General features: G+C 39.3%; 1 long non-coding RNA gene across 1 annotated transcript in view; it reads right to left on the bottom strand.

The window, feature by feature from the left end:
* Window positions 1-11,168: 11,168 nt before the first annotated feature.
* Window positions 11,169-22,666, bottom strand: part of LOC137862057 (uncharacterized) — a 48,113-nt gene continuing 36,615 nt past the window's right edge. Inside the window, exons 2-4 of the long non-coding RNA XR_011100040.1 lie at window positions 21,676-21,767; window positions 14,588-14,733; window positions 11,169-12,311 (exon numbers count right to left, since the gene is read on the bottom strand). This is a non-coding gene — a long non-coding RNA (uncharacterized lncRNA). The remainder of the gene's footprint in view (window positions 12,312-14,587; window positions 14,734-21,675; window positions 21,768-22,666) is intronic.

Genomic DNA, 22,666 nt, shown 5'->3' with positions numbered 1-22,666 from the left:
CCAAACCACCCTAGACCAACCACTATCCTAACTCCTCCCAACTTCTGAACCTCAGAAAGGTGTGGCGATGAGCTGACCTGCTCCAGCACTGTCGCAGAGGGAAAAGTCTGGCTTTCTGTGGTTGCCCAACCTCTGTTCCTACCCTGTGCCCTTGGGCCACAGGTGGGATGCAGAGAACACTTTCCAGATGGCTGAAAAATGTTACTCTTAATAGTGGTGTCACTGGGGGCTGAAAGCTAAAAAGGAGCCTCTGTATAGTATTTTTTTGTCTCCCAATAAAGGTAATTTTTTACAGATATTCATGTATTTTCACTTATAAGATGCCAAATTCTCTGCTGATAAAATGTTTCCCTTTTTCCTTTCCTTCTTCCCCCTGATTTTCTCTCCAGCTAGCTAGTAAGCCATACAGAGTGTTGGGGATTTGTTAGTGATTGACTACTCATTAAATTAATATAAAAATATACCCTGGCATTTTCAAGCACCAGTAATTCAAACCAGGCAAATTAATAGGCTACCTCTTTTCTCCAAATACTGCTGAGCATGCCGTAGGCAGCCATCAACTTGAAATTATTTTCGTTAAAGAAGGATGTGAGCTTACAGCACGCAACTCAAGGAACTTCTCTGATGAAGCAATATGGAACCACTTCGTGACAACTACATTTGAAAAAAAAAATATAAAAAAAAAAGAACCAAAAACTTAAACTTTTGCAGGACGTTTTGTTGTGTTCTACACGGGTACCCACACCTGTCTGAGCAATATTCGCGCTGCGGAGCTGTGTAAGGAGCCGTGAGCTCAGGTAGGCATTCACCTTCACATGACAGAATCTGAACTCAATGCCATTGCTCTCTCCTCAAACCTCAGTGTGACACTGCAGAGTTTGAATTCTCTCAACTAGCATTTACTGCCATTAAATCAGCTTTTAATTATGATAACATCATACTAAATCAATGCCCAACTTTTTCGATCCTTGAAAAAAACTCACGTTGCTTTTGTTTGTTGTTTTTTAAAAGAGAGATCACCACACAACCCATTTCTGCAGAGCTTTCTACTCATATCTTTAATTAGGATGAGAAGCTGAAATGAGAGAGGATGAGAAGCCTTTAAAAAGCAAGGTATTTCCTAAACTTATAATAATTTTGAAGCAGAACCACTGACACCACCATCTGGACATTGCTTCCTTTTCCTCTAGTCCTAACGTGGAAACAGAGTCCTTCAGCTCCAGTGTGCTATCACAGTACACCTTGTATAATAACCACAACAACTTCCTTAGGGTAAAAAAGAAAAAAGCAAGAAGAAAAAACTGCAAAATAGCTACAAAAGATGTGATTTTTAATTCAAGTCTGCCCTACTGGTAATGCACTGTTTGTATCAACAATAATTACCCCATTATTTTATAAGTACAACATGTATTCAAGGAAATTTGTTGACCAATTGGAAAGAATACAAAAGCCAATTAAAAATAATACACTGAGAAAAACACCGCCACAGCTTCTGGATTAAATACACTTCCTGCACTTATCTTTATCCCAGTTCCAGGGTTATATATATATATATATATATATATATATATATATACTTATTTCCCATTAGTTCCCCACATAGATTCAAGCCTGCGGTAAATGTTAACTTTTTTCAAAATTTCTGCTTTGGAAAATTTTTATGACCATTATAATGCTGATAACATACTTCATGATCTGAAATACTCGTTCATGGTCACCTCTAATCTTTGACGTTACAGGAAGCTGCTGTCACTTGTAAACTTGTGGATCAAAGCGGTTCTTCTTTGGAATGAATAGTTTTAATACGTGATTGAAAAACAAGAAATAGAAATATTGTATTCTATAAAGTAGTATTACATGTAAATATGCAATACATATTACTTTGTAGCATGCACTCATAAATAATGGTGTTTGAAATTCTGTAACATATTCAAAATGAGAAAATTAAAAAAAATGAAACTTGTTTATGAACTTTTTGTTTAAAAAACACATTGAAATGTATGGTTTTGTGGAGATTTTCAACTTTAACAAAACGCACATTTCCCCATATAATACAGTTTTGATGAAAACCATCTTGCAGGCAGCAGGGAACAATTCAGAAAAGCTGGCAGAAAGAACTAAAGACCTAGGTTAGAAATCAGGTCCACTTAAATCAAGATCTGGTCAATAACTTCTCTCCCTATCGACACACTGCATTACATAAATCAAACAGTATAACTCTTCAGTATACAAACACCATTTATAACCACTTTATATTTCTTATTTACTTGAAGCCAAACTGTACTTTATATAAATTAATATTTTAAAAATAATCTTTTAAAGCTTTCTTTTTCCCTGGGTACATTCATAAATTTGGGTTCACTGTGTGTATCCATCCAAATGCAGTAACAAAAAGTAAAAGCCTTAACAAATACAACTTTGGGAATCGTCACCTCTTAAAAGCAATCAAGATTAGCAATTATATTTTATGTTATGTGCTCCAAATATCATTGTGCTCCAGCTCTTAAGGAGATTCACACTGGCAAATGATGGAACTCAGCCATCCCTTTGCATACAACGCTGCATACAATTCCAAAGTTTTTATAACTCATTCTGGTGACAGTCAAATCCTCTGAGCTAAGGAAAGACTTAGTTCTGTGTGAAGGTGCTTTATTCAATCTTCTACACCCACTAGAAACCACCAGCTTGAAGTCTGTGGCCTGTTAATATTTCTGTAATATTTTTCCACTTTCTCAAAAGTTTATTCCATCCAGAGGCTAATTTACCCTGCCTGGAAGATGGAAAGGTGCTCTTTTTTTTCTTCTTCTTTTTTCCTTGCTAAAGGAATTTTGCCACACCTATTACCCTGCTGTTCTCCCTAAAACAGCAGGGGGTAAATGCAAAATAATTTAAAAAATAAAATAAGATAAAAAACTAAAAGATTTATCCCCAGAGACAGATAAAGATGCCATACTGGAACAAGCAAAACCATGAGTGTATCATTAACAAATACCAAGCAGAAGTGAGAGAACAGACCACCAGCATGCCAGCTGTCCTCCCTCAGAAGGGGGAAAGCCGGCAGCCAGGGGCCATCCGGTGCCTGCAGCACCCTGAGAGCACCTGCACTTCACTCCTGTGCTGAACACACCGCCACGGTGTGGGCACTCGGACTCACATCACAGCAGAGCAAACGACTCATCAAATACCTGAGCATTTCTAAGCACAGTAAACCAATGAATTAAATTCGTAAAAGTATGTAATTCATAAAAAGTATGCAATAAATCAGTTTCGACGTTAGGTGGAACTAGAATATGGGCAATATACAGCTGTATAGAGCTATAAATAATTAAACTTAAAGAAGGGTATTATAAAAATATGCATGTATTGGGAAATGAATGAGAATGAAGTTTCTGCCTGTGGAATAATACAAACCTGAAAGTGGTTTGGGATGCTCATTCCCAGCTCAACTCTCCACGCCTCTGGAGAGGCCTCCATGCAAGGCTGGAGCACGGAAACTCCCAAACCTCACAATCCTGCAGCTTCGTTCTCTGCCCGCCCCAAACTTTACCTGCGGGATTAAACCCAGAACAGGCTGGCCTTGCTGGGCTGGCAGGTGGTGTGGAGAGGAGCTGGAGGCAGAAGGGATGCTGCTTCTAGTTTACAGGCAAGAAAAGTCCCTCAATGCCATCAGGACGTGCCCCAGAGTGGTGTGGGCATACAGCACGGCAGCCTTGTAGCATCACCCCAGCAGTCCCTATGCCTCCTGCTCCCCCAGGCCACCTCAGCAGCCCCTGGGTCAGCCCAGCCTACCTCAGCCACATGACAGCACCTGGGCATTGCACCTCCTTTTGCTGCGATGGGGACTCCACACAAAGCTGAAAACCAAAATGTCTAACACGCTGTGATGGCAAGGTCTGACGTTGCTGTCAGACCAAAACAGACACTGGTGTGGCAAACATTAACTCTTCAGTGATCGCTACTAGCCTTGGGCACAAATAAATCTAGGCCAAGTCCAGATAAGCATGAAGATGGAGATGCTCAACGCAAATTTCATATGCACGCGGTCGGTCAGTGCTACCCTTCCAATTTACTCTTGTTCTCATCAGCTGGCGAATTGTGACTGGGTTATACAACAAAACAAAAGCCAACTCATTATGGCTTCAGCTTAGAAAAACAATTGTCACCATCTATCTGAATCAAAGACGTGAAAAGTTGGTACAACAATTTGCATTAAAACTCAATCCCCACAAAAGACAGAAAACTACCTGCAAACCTCCCCAAAACATTCCCTCTTTTTTAAGATACAACTGTGAGTTTGCAGTGCAGAGCTGAGAATTAAAAAACAAGTAGAAATTATATTGTACCTAGATGAATTTGCATCATTTATATTTGCTAAATCTTTAATCTTTTGAAGAGATTTACAGTCCTTTGTATTTTCCCTGCAGTTACCATTTCGGTCCTTTCTTTATATCACCACCAGATGGGGCTCACTTATAGCTGAACTCGCTGGACATGACACGGTTTTATAGTACATACACAATTTATGTTGTACACAAACATATCTATTGAATGCATATTCATTTTCACAGCATATTTGCACACTTTTCATCTCATCAAAAAAAAATAAATCATGTTTTTATTTAGTGATACAGCTGGTTAAAGATTTCTATTTATTTATTTATTTATTTTTTTAATAACATTAATCCCAGAACTACAATTACACTGTAAGGCCAGTTTAGATCAAGTTGATAGCAGCAAGAAGGGATGTGTTGCTCAAGAATTATAGTACCAGCTTTCTAACTAGTTTCCAGGTCTGTGAGACCTGTGATGTGGACTGTCTCATTACACGCCTTAGAATTACGGACTAATTTACAACATGCTACACCCAGTTCCAGTGTAATCAGTAACAGCAAAATAAAATGCAATTCTTTTAAGGCAAATGTCCAATCTATTAAGAAACCTCCAATGTTGTTTTGATATAGCAGTCTCCCTCCCCTTGCCTTTTATTTTTTTTAAGGTCAAAAACGAGGAGTGAAACCTCTTGCTGTACAGCCTGGAAATTCAGTCAGGGAAATGCCCTATTTTTATCACCTACTTTCTCTCTTTCTAAAGGCTTTCCTTGCTATGTTATTTTTTCCCCCTCTTCCCAGTTATGCATGAGCAATAATTCCCATAGAAAATAACGGAGCTTCCATTTTAGCTATGCAGATTTCTCAGGATAGATTTTGTGAGTGAGGAAGGGCTTTAGCCTGTTCTCTCAGCACTGGGTACTCTCCGGCTGATGTCAATGGGAAACATATTGTGCTAAGGATAAGCAGCAGCAGGGACCCCAAAATACCTGTTTGATAAAGACATGCCATAATGGTAGACAAAAATAGGAGATAAGAAATACAAAAATAGGAGAGAATAACTTAAAAGTCCATCAGATGCTCAGCTACAATGCTGAGAATATAAAATTATAATTAAGATAAATGCCTGTAAATCTGTTTTGTTATTAATAGTTTAAAGCCATAGTCAATGTGTTTAAAAAAATACTAAATTATGTGACTTCAGCTTTGAAGACTCCAGGGGGCTTATCAGACCTGGCTTCTGCACAGGCTAATCCCAATTCTGCAATAAAAACCGTATCTCCAAGACAGAGTGCCTCTGACTACATGGTTTGGCAGCACCCACTTGATTCACATGGTGCCTACTACTGTAGCGCTCCATCAATATTTTTCCACAAATGTAATCACAAGAGCATCTTTTCAGACAGTGACTGACCTAGCAATTGATTAGCCTTCAAGATGCATCAGATTTTAAATAAAATCTGTATGCAGAAAAGTCTTTTTCATGCATTGTCACCAACACACCATGACAAAAGTCAGCCCTAAAATGACAAATGTTGTATTTGATGCCAGTTCTTTTTTGTAAACGGGTGCCGGAACTCAAAACCTCACAGTCTTACGACAAGACTCAAAGGAAACACACATATTTTGCAGATCACATCACTAAAGGAGACTGGAAAGCTCAGATTGCAAATAATTAGGCACATAAAAAAATATTAGCCTGTTTCTCAAATATTTTCTTTTGGCAAATATTGAATTTTCTTTTGTCATACTGAATTTTCCTCTACCGCGTGGAGTTTTATTTAACACTCACACTTGTGAGATAAAAATCTCTGACACTGCAACATTAGGAAAATATAACACTACTGAAAGCAAATTCAGATTTTATGTTGCTGCTTATAATTACTGCCTTTTGCAAAATATTGCTAGAGCTGCTCCACTTTCAGAGATCTTCTTTTTCTATTTGATGCTGGAGAGACTTTTCTGACTGCTGAGCTAGGAAGGAGACCAACTATTCTTCCTGGGCAGCTGCCCAAACCCAGTGCCTCTGCCCCTGGCTGCACGCCTGGCTGCACAGCCCAGGGGGGAGGCAGGCGCGGGGAGCAGAGTGGCCAGAAGTCACCAGGGAGAGGAGGCAGACAGAGAAGCAGGCTCTGACTGCCACAGACATCACCCAGCCCCACTTCCAGCCTACAGCTGCAGCTGGGGGCACGGAGTCAAAAGAAAAAGAAAAAAAAAAAAGGAGCAACAAAACAGAAAAGAAGGGAACTAAGGGCTGCTAATCAAAAAATAAGAGAAGAAAGGAAGAAGGGAAGAAAAGCTTAGGCAGCTCTCCCAAGTCTGAAGCAGAGGACAAAGCTACACAAGAATGGGAGGAATGAGCTCTCGGTAACTGCATGAATAAGTAATGAACATCGCCACATAAAGGAGTAGAGGATACTTATACATGTATCTTCACACCACTTGGGCGGTACTCACTTTCTAGATGTTTATAGCTATCAGCCTCAGTTTCCAGACTTCTCCAGGTTCTTCCATTATGTGGCCAACATCTAGTTTTGTGCAATAACATTGATGCTAACACCGACTTACAAATACTAAGTTTCTTCCAAGAGTTCCATGATGAGAATCACTGTAAATGAAAAACATGGTCAGAAGTTCCCTTGAAATTCCTAGAGAGGTGAATTCCTCTCACATATTTCCACTCCTCAGCATAGGCAGGAAGAGTTAGACATTTAACAGTGATGGTTCCCTTCATCAGAACACCATTTTGTTACTTAATACATTGTTATTAGAATGGATTTGGAAGGGGAAAATGAAGTTATTATGCAGTCAGTACAGTAGCAGAGGGAGATACCTGAGCTCAAACATTATTTAAATGTTTACATATTCAAAACCAAAACTAACAGCAAAACAGCTGCTGCACGGAACTTCAGAAGCAGAATGAGCTCACTTCTGTGAACAGCTCCAGTTCATAACCCAGTCTGTTTACTTCTGGCTTTAAGCACTGCATCCAGCAGCAGAAGCACATTTACATCAGAAGACAACACCACTTTTAAAGTCTCCATTCCTCCCTCCTTTTGTACTCTAGACGCACACAATGCAGACTAATGAGTACATGTTCAGAATGGAGTTTCTGTCGTGCTGCTGCAGTATGCCTAACTGCTTACCAGATGCTGTTGCTCCAGTTTTCCCTGTGAACACGTTCCGTAGCCTTCGTACTGATGCTATTGCTTCCTTAATCCTATGACCAGTCCCAATTAGTATTGCTGATACCTAGCAGTCTGTCACAGATTTGTGCTTCATGCTTGCATGGCCTAAACCATAGCATTAGTTCTCTTTTGAAAGGCTGCAGAGTCCCGGCCAGAATAAGGCCCGGAATAAGGCCAGATCCATACAGCCATTCTCAGTCCTATCTGTAGCCTTCAATGTAAGGCTACAATGTATGTAAATTGTCAATGTATGACAATTGCTTCTGAAAACAGGTTATCTTCTGCTGTAGCAGCCCTTTAGTAAGGTTGGCGCCAGGAAGGGTTAGCACCAGTGCAATGGTTTTAAATTGCATTCATATTTTGGCAGTTAAGGCCGGCGGACATAAAACTGAATTTGCTCATTCTGCTGGATCCAAAGCACAGGATAAGAGTTTTGGTATATCAAATAAACTTCAGTAGTCTGACCTTGAACATTCATTTATTCTTTGAGAGCATCAGAAGCTATAAAGAAACATAATAAAACATACAGCCCTTCCCAAAAGAGCTTCCATTTGAATGCTTGACAAGACCATGACAAGTGATAAGAAGGGAGAGGGATGCATGCTGAGAAGAGGAGGAATCACTGCAAAAGGATCTCAGCTTCACTTGGCACGGGTAGAGTTTGCAGGTCTACAAACTTTCTAAGAACTAATTATTGCTCTCATGAGTGAAAAAATCAAAGTGAACTCTTAAGAGTTTTAAAAGGAGGTGAGTAAATAGAGACAGAAAAACATATTTGATGCAGAGTATGAAAAGGAAAGGCCCTCAAGGCTCATGTCATTTAAAAGGAGGCAAACAACAATTGTCAGGTCACAGAGCTAGGCCAGGGCAGAACTGTAAGTGGTTTTGGAAAAGCAAGAAGAAGCTGTAGTGTTTCTTTCTGGGTAGAATCTGCAAGGGTCAGATAAAAAAAAATAAAAATCAGAAAAAAAGCTAATTTAGAGGCAACATAATGAAATATTAAAAAGGCAAGTACTGAAATGTGGCATTTGTACTGAACACACTTGACTGTCAACCCAAATGCCATAAAGTTTAACACTGTAGTTTGAACAGATGCTTAATTGTATGCACTTAATGAACCATCATAAACTAGGAAGATTCCTGATATGGTTGTAAGCAAGTGTTATACTGCATAATGGGAGGTACAGAGAAAGGAATCTCAACCTGATTACTAAATGGTTACAGTGGACATGATGTAACAGACACAAACAAGAACTGCCAAGATCTTAAAAGCATTTTATATTTCAGCAGGCAAAAATCAGTCTGAAAATGATGATGAAGGTCCCACAGTTCAGAAAGCACCACTGACTTTAACCAAGGCAAGAACTGAAGTTGAAGGACAGTTATGAAACTTTAGAGTAGTGCTAAAAATTTGATATTCTAGAAAGGATTCCCTAGTCATGCAGAAATTCTCTTTACTTACAGCCCCTCACAATGAAAGATGTACTTTGCCAGGGAGGTGTCTCAGCAGCCAGCCAGGAGGAGAAGGAAGGCAGGCAAAGGGGGACACCACGCACTGGCAGCGCTCCTCTGGCACTCAAAGGCACCCAGGGAGAGGTGGGCTCTGCTCAGGAATCCTTTCCCTGTCCTCTGGAAAGGGCATGCCAGGCTGGTACTCTCCTTCCCGTGCTGGGGCAGGGAGATGCACCTGGGGGCAAGATGAGGCAGTACAGAGAGAGCTGGAGCCCACAAGAGTCAATTCACTGGAGGTTTCCAGGTTTGGTGTTTTGGTGTCAGCTAAATGCTATTGTGAGATACTAATATATAAAACATATATTGCATATTGCTACATGAGAACCTCAAGGTTTGACCAGCAAGACCTTGATTTTTCCAACCTTGACTGCAGAAATTACTAGATCTGTATCATGAAGACATGTATATTGTGAATAACCTGAAGAGAAATTAATGGAAACATTACATGCTACGCACTCACTAGCATTGTTTAGAATACATTTTGCACACAAAGATTAAACAAACCTAAAGCTCTTACACCAAACAGTCAGAAACCCAGGATGGTAAAGATAAAACTACTGAAGTAGGATCATTTCTCCTACTTGAGGTTTGGCATTTGTGCATTTCTGAAATCTTTTATTCTATTTTGTAAAGGATCCAGCTATGGAATCACAGTTTGTCAAAGTGCTATTGATCTGTGTGTTTCCCCACACATGCACTCTTAAATGAGTTGTAAGGGGGAACTGAGGTGCCTGTTAAACCTAAACCACTTAAATATATTTAAAGATAACTTGTGACATGCACTTTAAGAAACGGTTGCTCTGCATGTTTCCCAGCTTCCAGCTCCTTGATGCTCTCTGCCATTCTGTAGGTGGCTTCCAATCAGAGCGGCCGCCACCGAGGGCCGGGGAGAGGGCTTTATTTTATATTCCAGCTACAATGCAGGGAATGTAAGGCAGCAAGTGTGTATGGCACGAATAATGAGTTGTACTAATTCACAGAAATTCACTTTTTTTTGCTGTCACACACTGCTCCTTTTTCTATAGGCCAACACTTTGAAAGTTCATTTTTATGTGCCATTTACTTCCCCAGGGTGTAAAGCCTGCTAAAAATATCACCATTTCTTCTCCTCTGATAAAAGATTATTTATGCAAAGGCAGAATAATTATTCTTGACATACTAGAAGGCTCCCTCCCCCCCCCCAAGGTAGTTTCAAATGATACCTCCGTAAAATACAGCGAAGGTCAATACAATATTGTCAGCTAAAGCTCAACATTGAACATGGGTCTTCTGAACTCAGGGTACCAGAAGACTTGTTAAACGAAGAAAAATAATTTGCAATTTGACAGGGCGTTTGATTTGAAAGCATGAAGGGAAAATGACTGGGACAATGAGGTTTCTGTAAACAGTTACCACATTCAACCCTAAAGAAAAGAAAAGAAGATCTGTATGTTGTAGAAATACAGTAGCAATTAAACCAGGCAGAAATATATGAGGGGGAAATCCTGACAACTGGCATCAAGAGGTTAACTCTTCTTTTCTTTTTAATCACTAACTAGTTCTGTCATCTTTTGGTTCAGTGCAAAATCTCCCCAGAGAAGCGCCTCCATTCTTTGAATGTCCATAAGGCAATTAGGTTTTACATTTTTAAAACTGAAGGGTTTTACAGGATGAGCCAATTTATATGTTTCCATAATAAGAAAAGACTCAGGGCTACTGAAGTATCTATTTCAAAATGGCTTAGGTGGTGCATTATTGAATCCTACAAAGCCAAGGGGCTTCCAGGTCCCAGAGTCTTTAACAGTCATTTTGAGGGAACTACCTGGGCAGAATACAGAACAGCTTCATTTTTGGAAACCTGTAAAGCAGCCATTTGCTATTTGGAGTTCCTTCAACATGTACAGTACAAAGCACAGTAAAGAGAGGTCCTGGCTGGAACACAGGATGTGGAAGGGTGCTGCAACAGCATTGGGTCATTGTATTTCTTTGCTCCTGAGCCGTTTTATTTTCTTAATAAATGCTGGTCAAGTCTCAATCATAAAAACAATCGGGTGGATATAGCTGTGAGCAAAAATGGGTGATAGCTTTCAAACTAGAATAGTGTAACAGCTCTATCTACCAATTAAAGCCATTCAGTGAACAAATCTGATGATTAACTGGATATGTAATTAAGCCTTTATTATTAGTCTAATTGGATGGTTAAGGGAATTATTAAAGCTGTTAAGATTCTGTGTAGCAATCTGGCTGTGCAGTACAGGCAATATGAAATTCAGCTCATTACAAGCAAGGCCAAATGAACATATTTGAGGGGAAATTCGAGACAGCTGCATCCAAGTCTTTCGAAACAAACCCAAACAAACCTTAAAGCCACAAGTGGAGTTCAACAGAGACAGCTGTAATGTCCCACTCCACACTCCAACATGCATGGCAAGTAGCCAGACACAGACCCATTCCCAGGAGGCAAAGGAGAGGGCAGGTTTTTTTGTGGTGCCAGCTGAAGCATCCTCCCTCATCCCCCCATCATTAGTTACTCCAGGACAAGGAGGAATTATTGCAACAGAGGCATCTGACCAACTATGGAGCTGAGCTATGACAGCCCCTGAAGTGCTAAGAGCAGCCAAAAGCTGGTTAACTCCTGAAAGAACTTGGTGCTTCAGAATCTGGTCTTGGGAACATAGAATGAGCAGGAAGGTGTGCACAGACCACTGCATAGGCCTAGCAGAACATTAAACTTTCCACAATCACTTAGTCCGTGTTCTACTTCTGCCAGGCCAAAGTCTAAGCACTGTTCACTGCCACGGGGAAAGAGCAACTGGCTGCAGGTGGAAGCTAGCCCTACCCTATATCAGAACAGACCCCTGTGAATGTAGGACTATAATTAAGGGGGAGAGTAGAAGGCCAGATAACAATTCTTTGTCATCTGAAAGCAATCAGTCTGATCTTTTCTTTCTACCATGTTTTAAACACTTAAAGAAAGGCATAACAAGTATAAAAGTATTGCTGGTATGAGCGGAGAAGATCAGTTTAAAAGCCCCAACACTGCTGTGATATGAATCGCAGCACAAACCACAAGGTAGTTGTGAAACAGGTCTGCCATGTCCTTTAGCAAGGGACAATGTCACACCGCTCTCATCAATCCTTAACAAAAATTAGTAATAAGGAAACTCTCAAGTTTGAGAAGGTGGATAATGCAACATGCAGGCAGGTGGATTTATGGCTATTGAAGCGTTATTTCCATCAGTCTCAATGAAGTAATGCTTTATTGCTGCTGGATCAACATGATGCTAAATGGCCTGATACAACTCTGTTGAAGAAAAAAGAAAACAAAACAATAAGTGATTTTTTTTCCCAATGAGCAAAGCAAATGTCTCCTAAATTACTATGTTCACTGAACAAGTGACCCACTGTCCTTCATATCTGAAAAACTGCAATATTTGAATGTTTTCTAGAATTGCCATTCAAATAAGCAGAGTAGAGAGCAATAAACCAAGAATAACAGTTGCTGGGAACTGAGGCTGAAACAGGTCCTAATCAGCCATGCTGCAGCAAAACTAGAAGAGCCTACATCCTGACCAGAGGAACTTCCAAGGACTGCAGCTTAAAGAAGTACAGTTTCCCCTGGCTTCATATCCTTCCAGACCCAGCTTCCAGTCACATGCATATCAAGAACTTGACAAGTTCTGCATATCAGCAGCCTAAACACGTAACAAAAATCTAACGACCAAAGATACCTAGATATATTTGGGTTATATTTCCCATTAACCATCTCTTATGTAGGCAATTAACGTCAATGGGAAACCCCACCACCACACTCCAGTTGCAATCAGACTGTTTTAAAAATGCCAAAAGCGAGATGACACATGATCTCAGTGCTGCTGCATGCATACAGAATGTATCTAACTCTCTGCAGAAACCAGCAATAGATCTGATACGCTTTAACACTCTGGATGATAAGATAAATCTAAGTGACTTTAAGAATGATACAGAATGTTAGAGAACTCACAGCATGTGTCTTTGGGTCTGATTTAAGCTCTTCCCACATATAAGCTGCTCACTATTACTGCTGTTAAGGAATTTCATTTAGAGTAGATTGCCTCAACTTGTAATCACATAAAAACCTACACTATTCTCTGTGAGAAAGTCTGGTATGGACTAGACATTGCCACCTCCAATTAAGTAAATGTAATGAAATGAACAAAAACCTGATTCCATCAATTCCAAAATTTGTTTTATAGAATAACACAGAAATTGTATTCAGAATATATGGTAACTGCAGATAAGTGAGCATAACTCAAAGAAAAGACCTAGTACACTAATATTAATAATAAAAGTCTAAAAAGACTCAATCTCATCTATATATTTGAGGCCAGCTTTGTGCCAGCACACGTTTCTTAAACCAAAATAATATGAGAGGGGATAAAACAATCATTTAAAATAAAGGGCATGTTAGGTATAGAAACAGACTTTCCTTTTTTATTTTTTATTTTTTCACAGCAAAGGGAAAAGAGAAAAAAACACTTCTTCTGTTGCCCATTAAATCAGAACAGACACTTTCTTGCCTTTCTTGGAGTTTCACGCCACAAAGTTTACTTAGAAGAAAGAATCCTCACACTGCTTGAAACAATTTACTTCATGGATAAAAGTAATTCTGAGAATTCTCAAAAAACCCAAACCCTCTATTGTAATGTGATTTGGGCTTTTACATTCTAATTGTCACATATTTAAGTATTACTTCAATATCTTCTGGTCCAAAAGCGTAACAGAACATCAAGGTGCTCACTACAGAAAGGCGCTTAGGCAAAAAATACATGAGAGTAGCAAGTATCAGAAAGTCACTGGGAGAAGCCTTGGATAGAAGGACAAAGTTCAAGAGAAGTATGCATACAGAACGGTATGGCTGCATCATCTTTTTAAACGCAAAGAAACCCTAAAACATCTCATACAGATGACTGGAGAAAGTCATATTAAGCTTTTCAGAAGTATGCTCCTTCTCACTGTCCTTGATAAAAATCTGGCATACATGGGTGTACACACACACACACATTAATAGGAGGAAAAAGCACTGCATGTAAACTTAAATACGGGAGAGGTGCTTTGGGCCAGACTTTCAGATGTACCTTGAGTTTGCAGTTTTCCCAGAAAACATTGGGAAAAAAAAAAAGAAAAAGAAAAAAAAAAAAAGATCTCCTCTGAGTCACTGCATTGTTTCAGTTTTATTTTCCTAGTAGTTAAACATTTCATTTTTATAAAACCCTCTGAAGTTTATATAAAATAAGCAATAGACTCGTGTGAAGAAAACACTGTGGCAGAACTAATCATAAGCAGGTACTGATCTTTTCCACAAACAAAACTGTGTTCCTTTTAGAGCTGAATAGCACAGAAAACCAGAGGTTGATGAAAACCAGCTGTTAGTTTATAAGCCCCCAGTCCGGCAGCTGGGGGTGCATGTCTGTGCTGGTGTGTCTTCGTAGACCCCCACGGTGCATGCACTCGGGGAGCACCGCGCTGTACCTGCCTGCAGGGAGTTGCCAAAACAGAGTCTTAAACAGCTCAAAGAAAAAAGGGGAAAAAAAGACTTACACTTTGGTGACAAATTCATCGTCTCCAGGGTAGGGTGAATGTTTCTAAGGTCAACCTTCCAGGACATTAAAGCAAGTTGGAAGACTTCTACATGTTTTCATAAGATGGCACATAAACCCCAGGAAAAAAAAAATATTCCGAGATCACTGGAAAAGGAAAATACAACTGATGTAAAGATGACATTGCAACTTACAAAATATTCTGTAACATCTCTCAAGAGAAAGGTGAATCAAAGCTGCTATTTTGCTACTTTCTTCCCCATGAGAAAGATGAAGACCTGTCATTCATCAAAGCAGGCCTCTTTAAGTTAAAGGAAAGCAGAAGAAACTACCATGTAACATTTTAAAGAGTAAGAGAATTTTCAGATGTCACCAGTCAGTTTCTTTTCTAGAATAATCCTTCCATTTCTTACAAAACACGCACATCCACGTGCATGGAAAAGCTTTCTGCACAGGGCTTCTGCAAGCAGCACCTACACTTCAGTGACAACACTGGGGGAGGTTCTCCTGGAGATTTTTATCCCTGTTCAACAGTGTATAAGGGATAGAGACTCCCACAAAAACAGCAACTTAATCATTGTTTTATAAACGATCATTATAGCACTAATTACAAACTCCACAGTGCATATTTTAGCTGAGCTTGATTTATAATATTACACAAAAGCATTCTGAAGCTGAAAATTATTGCATATAAAATAATATTATATCCTCCATGAGTTAATAAAATCTAATTCTCAATAGAGTCTCTCTCTCAAAATATTCTCACTGATGCAAATATCCATGGTGAACAAAGTATGCGGACCCCAAATTTTTAAGGCTGTGCAAAACATTAGGCAGGGCACAGGGCCAGCTGGAGAATGCCATTCATTAGAAAACATGTGTGAAAATTCCCCATCCCAAAGGCTTCTCATAGCACTTCTAATTTTATTCAATTTAAATTCAATGAAAGAGATTCCATTCATCTCAAGTTTTGGAAGAAAGCTCTAGGTGGAAGCAGTGCCTTAAGAGAGAAAGAAAAAAATATATATGTTAAAAATCTATTTTCATCCATTCATCTTTTTCCACTTAGCAGCCTTTAAAAAGACCAAAAACAAAGAAACGACATCCTTCCACTGTATACCGTTCTGCACAGCTTCCTACATGTAGAAATGGTCTTTAGACAGCCCCATACTTGCTCCTTTAGTTATTCCTGAGAAAGCCTAATTTCAAGGTTGTGCTGTAGAGGTTTGTGAACCACACTGCATGTCTTTGTCAAGCTGCTACAAACTTGCCTGTAGTTTTGTCCCACTACACCATGAGGAAAGCGTCAGTCACTGCTATTAGACATACAAAAAAAAAAAAAATTTAAGTACTTCAAATAATGTGATTTAAGAAAAGCCCATAGTCAATCACAGATTTTTCACAATGTCTGATAAGCACGTGGTGCACAAAAAAAAAAAAAAAAAAAATCAGGTATTTGAACTTTAAACTGGTGCCTTTCAGAATCAATGCCCCTCTCCGGTAACTCACACTCTCAGAGTATAAAGGCAAATAGCCTCAGACAGAAAAAGATCTTGTATTATTAAGATTATGACATCAGGTGATTTTGTCCCATGGTATGCAAGAGAAAATTCCTCAAAGAGCTTTCAGAAAAAAAAAAAAAATAAATAACTGGAGAAAAAGTATGTTTACCTTGTACATAAGCCTTACCTGCTCTGCTAGCAGAATACTAGAACTTTTTGTATGGAAATCACAATATTTGCAGCAATAAAAAAGCACAAGATATGCAGAGCTATAAGAGGATGAGTGAAAAGCTAATGTCTAAAAGTTACCATGAAGGAATAAAGGACTAGGACTCTAATGAGGACCTGTAAGCACAAACCCTTTAAATATTCCAGCCTGTGTGAGGGAGAGACTTCAGAGTTCAAGTTCTTATTCTTATCTCACACAAAAAGTGTGAAAAAGTAAATAGCAAGGATATAAAAGGAAGCCTAACAACATAATGCACACTTAAAATAAAATAAAATAATCCCTTGAAAGCTGAGAACTAAACTGTTTTTTGTGAAATGATAGATAATTGATAAAATAGATAAAATAAAAAAGATAATTGAGATCTATTATATAGAGCCATAATGTCTGTGTTAGGTGGCTAACATAAAATTTGTTAGCATCCAAGAAATGAGTACTTATATACACCCAAACTAGAGGAGCTACCCAGGAAAGGCTTCTAGTGACAAAAAATTAATTAAAAAAATTCTAGTGATTTTGATCCTTAGCAGATGCAATAGCAACTGGTTGTAGATGCCAAATGAAAGATAATGCTTAAACTGCAAGTGCACTTCAGAATGGGTGGTCGGAAGGATTTGGATTGACTACTCAGACAGGAAAGATTTCAAGCCTTAAAAGCCTAGTCAGTGGTAATTACTCTTGCAGACACGGTTTTATTTTTATGTAGATCCTAAAGTCACATCAACTTCAACATGACTTGAGCACCTCACTCAGGACAGAGCCTTTGGAAAACGTGCCATAGACTACAGACTCCTCTGGTCTAGTTCATCCTGCGACCCTAAACCCCAGTTTAAAGATGCTTTACATGTCTCCTGGGAGTGGTGACCTACCTCAACAGGACTAGCAAAGTCTCCTGGTGTAGTGTGCCAGCTGCTAGTTAAACAAGCACTTGCCACTCTCCTAAAAGCAAGCAAGAATCAAAAACTACCAGAGTAAGATAGAAGAGGGGTAGGACAACCAGAATACTCTATGGATATTTTGCAGTTGAGACTGAAAAATCTCTCCAGAATAATAGCACAATTACATGCTTGCAGTTGTGGAAAGCTCTGGGTAAAGATTTCCAGCACGCCTCTGGTTTGATTGCGCCATCAGTGCTCATATGCAAATGTGCAAATTATCAGCCCTGATCCTGAAGAGAGCAGATTCTTATCCAGCCTCTGCATCCAGCACTGCTGAAATCCAGGAAGATAATTATTTTCCAACCTTTTATTCCCAATGTCTTCATTCAATAAAGCTAGAGAAGTCTCTGTCCTTGTCCCCGTTCCACATCAGTTTTACAACCCAAGAATGTCTGATGGACATCTCTGCAGAAGACTTCAGCACCAGCTCTGAACTGAACATATTATTAATTGGGTACCGAAGCCTATCAAACCTCAGCTGCCGAGTTAAAGAATTTTGGCTAACCTCATGTAGCTGTTACTTGTCATCTTCTAGTTCATTCAGCCAATATGTTAGAAATTAAAAGACAATTTGTAAATAAGGATCCACCTTGTACTGAAAAGTTTCTGTCCTGCATTGTCACACAAATGTTTAGGGGAAGCTGTTGGAACAAACAGCTCTAATTTTGGCATCATGTGAAAGATATTACATTTGCAGATCAGAGGAGATGCATGTAAGGTTCATGCATGCATACAGTGCTTTGCTGTAACTCTATTTGTTTATTGCAGTTGTTGTCCACATGTGAACAACAGCTCTCAGGATAAACGCTGTTACAGGAATACAGTCTCAAACCTGAAAATGAATAAAATATAAACATTACTGTGAAAGAAAGACCTTGCAAGGTCAACTGTAGAGCAAGGGCAAAACCAGCAGCTACACACAGAAGCATCAAGCTGCAGTACGTGTGGTTTGTATGCAGGACTCTAAGGAAACTCTGAAAACAGTGGGTCAAAGGAGAAAAAGGAAGAAGTATTGCAGCATCAGCTAGGTCACGGTCTTAGCAGCTGAGCAGCAAAAGATATGCGAGTAAAAAAGCCAAAAGCACAAGCACACTGCCAGCTCTTGAATACAGTCTCAAACCCATCAGTATCTTGTAACTGATTTTTAAAGCAGGAGCTAAAATGTGCTTAGCAACCACCTGCACCAAACACAGCACCGAAAGGTCAAGAAACATGGTATAAAAATAATCATCTAAATGTAAAGGGCAAATTCTCACTTGTGGTTTTTCTGCAGAACAGACCCACCCCTTAATCAAGAACAGTTCAGATAAGTGTACAGGTCAGCTCCATTAACCAGTCTCGAGTCACTTGAAATTCCAGAGTAACCTATGAAACATTGCCTTACCTATTCACTGAAACTACTTTTACAAAGAAATCTATTTTCCTTGAAGATTTTAAGAAACTGGGTGTGTAACATGACAAGGCAAAACTCATGGCTATCTCCCACAGTGTTTAGCAACAAGAATCCTTAATATTTCTATATGAAGCTTTCCAGATCTATGCCAATGCACATAAAGAAAGGAAGTAAAAGACATAATTACTGTGATGTGCAAACTGCAGTGCAGAGGCATAAAGAAAGATGCCCAAGGTCAAGCACAGGACCCAGGTGTCCCGCTAAGAGTGGTATAACACCGCCCACGTCCCAGCCACGCAGGGAGCCCAGTGCTTTCAAATCAGAGCAGAGCGAGCTGATTCTGAGCACAGGGCATCAGGACAGCACCGTGTTGCCCTGTGCTCACCAGCCTGGTGCCTGTGGGGCACGGTGCAGCGCTAGCATGCCTATGTTGATGTGGGAACTTGAGCCACATGTCGTCTGTGTGCCACTGTGCAGGCAGAGCGTGCTCAGGACCCTCCCCAGGCACACTGCATCAACCCTCTGCCAGCCCCCACCTCCTTGCTGTCTTACTGTCCTCATCTCACATGCAGCAGCAGCAGTTACAACAGCGGACAACACTCTGCCTATGAAAACAAGCACCCAGAACAACCATGCCCTCTGTTTTGAAAAGTTAGCTTCACTTAAAAAACGCAAAGTATGCCCAGTATTCTCAAGGACTTGGACACTCACGTACTAGATCAGCACCATTTACAAAAAGATTTCAGTCCATGGGGCGTTTTATGCTCTGCTGTTTTGGGGCTTGTTATATTTGGTTTGTTTTCTTTTAGGTCTAGGTCATCTTCCTTCCTAAACTTTGCGATGAATCTCATCTGAATCCAATCTACTGGGAAGGAATCCAATGCAGCACTAAACTTCAGGCTGACAATGTACAACTATACCTAATTTCTGCCCCATGTTCAACTCCACACTGCCCCAGTTTGTGTACCCCATGAGCCCTCCCACCCTCATCTCTTGATTTGGTTCTTATCTTCTTTTTTTTGTCCCTCAACTACCTGTGCAGATATGAACTATGTGAGCAATTCTGCAAGGCCCCCCCATACCCAGACTAATATTCCTTCTACGTACCAGCTTCTGCTATCCTTCCCAGGGAAAACTTAATTCATTCAGATAAATCATTCTTATCATCCTTACTGGTTATTCCAAAATTACCCAATTTCTGCTTACATGTTTGACTGTGAGCTTAGAAAATGGATAGTGCTTTCATAAGTGAAAAACTCCAGAAATACTATGTAAAAAAGTATTTTTTTAAGTCAGGCAGTTTAAAGAAGCTTAAATTCACACAAAAATACATAATTAATTTCATTGTAACATTGTGGCTGAGTAAAATTTAATGTTATTTGAATTATGAAACAGGGGTAAAATAGCTGCATTATTTACACACCACACTAACCTGATTCTAAAATTATAATTCATAACTTGATAGCAACGTTAAAAGATATTTTTTGTCATGCCTGTAAGAATAAATCTGTTTTGAAGCCATGATATGGAGAGAACCCCACACACACACATACACAAATACATGTGTAGGTATCTATGGCATGACCCAAATTATTCCTTTCTGGGGGGAGGGACAGGAAGGATGTTTTCCTCAGGAAGATACACACATTGTTTGTATCCAACAGTCTCGGCCCTCATATTTGTTAACACAGTTTATTCAGTTAAAGGACGGCATATGTATGTGGTTTGGGAGCCCTTTTTTAAAAAAACAATTGAAAGTCTCATACATGAGGTCAGTACTCCTCAAGCATGCAGCATCCGTACAAATAAACAGATTAATATATAGTATATATTTTGATGACCTGACCAAGTACCAGAGCTGGCACACACATGCATGCCCACACACAAAATAAAGATAAGGTAGATGCTTTGTCAGAGATGTATTTGAGATTAATGGGGAGCTGGCAGACTGAATGTGTTCCACTGCACTGAAGCAATTACCGTAGTAGGTAAAGCAAGTGATAAAGATTTATTTAGTACAAGGCCGATATTCATTAATCTCTTTAAACCCCATGTTAAGGTGGTTTAAAGTACTGTAGCTCTTCTCTGGAAAGGTCTGTTGAATCTATGACAGAAAAGGCAGACCTGCATAAATGCAGTGCAGGTCTCCATGGACTATGACATTTCTATACCTCCACAGGGAGGCAAGTATTTTAGATTAGTTTGGTTAGCACTGCAGATGCAGCATGCTGATTTACTAAACTCTGATGCAAGTTCCAAAAATAATTAGCTTATCAAAGATCCACCTTCCTTCCTCTCTTTTATTAGTGTGCTAAATATGGCATTGTTGCAAGGAACTAATTCATTTCAGTAGTGTTCAGACAGAAAGCGCAGACTTGTCAAAACTGAGGGGTTTAATAACAGCTTATTCTCAGTGCTGGCTTCTTTTGAATGATGCTCATATCACACGACTAACTAAACAAATGTCATTCAGCTACATAGCTCCTTCCATGCTAGTACAATAAAAGGAATTAGCAAGCATTTCTGGAAAGCGAGTTATTTCCTGGTCTAATATCAAAAGAGCAAGCATCATAGATAGCTGAACAGACATGCTGGACACAAGATATTTATGAAATGGGCTTGAGGTACCACTCGATAAACCTGTTGAATGGAAAAAAGGCTAAAGAGCCCTACAATTTCATACTGTTATGCAGACTTATTATAACATATTCAGTTTAGGTGGGCTGTTTTTTTCCAAGGGAAACAAACAAACAAACAAACAAAAACATTTTTATTTGGCATACAGAAAATGATCCCTTTGAAATAGGTTAGTTCCTTCAGTATTTAAGCAAGAGTCATTTCTCAGCACATCAGTAAGAAAGAATATTATTTCAAGAGCCACAGTCAAGGTTCCCAGATACTGCCAGCGTGCATATAAATAATCAGCAAGACACCCACTGCCCCGCCTAATTTTTTATCTTCAGAAAGCATATTAAAATGATTTATTTCTAGTCTGCTACTCATAGCAAATGCAAGTCAGCCTCTCCTTACCTTGCCAGTGACAGGGATATCAGCGGAACCCCAGGTACCAGCTCCCCAGTGAACCGTGCCTGGGGCAAAATCAGCTGTAATAATTCCAGCAACTGGAAATGAAAAGGAGTGTTAACAGTAGAAGCTAATCCAGCACACATTGAAGTTACATCAACGACTTGCACTACGAAGCAGATAAAAATAAAAATCACCAATTCTAAACACAAAAATACATTCAGTGAGACCCCACATAAGGAGTGAAACACTTTTTAATCAATTTCAGTTAGAAGATATTTAAAGTCTATATTAAAACTTTCTCGAAGTAATAGGAGCATGCAGAAAAATGAATTAGAAAAAAAACAGCTTTGCATATAAAACCATAGCAAGTCAGCAGGTATCCTCTTCATTTTAATACTAATACATTAACCTTTTTTTTATTAAAGGGTTTTATTCTGTAGGCTTACTTAACCCAAGTTCGCACAAAATAATGGGGTTGGCCCAATATTTCTCTAACATTTTTACACCCATATTCCTCCTTATCTCTTTCCTGCTCTCCCTCTCTCTATGTGGTCTCTACAGTTTCATATTTTCATTGAAATGCCTTCCAGAAATGCCTTTTATTCCAGCAACATGAGATGGTTCCATTGTGCTGACAGAGTTGCCTTTTCCAAAAGAGCAAAATTCTCCAGAGACTGGGGTTTCCAGATCTGAATGCTTAATTTCATATTCTAGCCCAGCAAGGGCAAGGATACAAAAATACTGGATCAGGTGATCAAACTACACAAGCTAGTTATGTTGAAATATTCCCTCATTTCCAAATGCTGTTTCAATATTAACATCTATCAAAATATTTTTGAAGATCACTATTAACATTTCATAAGCCTCTCAGCCTATCAACAACGCTACTCACTACCCACAAAACTCCGCCAGTTTTTAACACAAAATTAAAAGAACAGATATTGTTACTAGATTGTTTTAAAAAAAATGCTTTGCTCATCAGACAAAAGCAAAT

This window comes from Anas acuta, chromosome 10 (assembly GCF_963932015.1).
Source record: "Anas acuta chromosome 10, bAnaAcu1.1, whole genome shotgun sequence".
In the NCBI taxonomy this organism is placed as follows: domain Eukaryota; kingdom Metazoa; phylum Chordata; class Aves; order Anseriformes; family Anatidae; genus Anas; species Anas acuta.
This window is presented reverse-complemented; position numbering and strand designations above follow the sequence as displayed.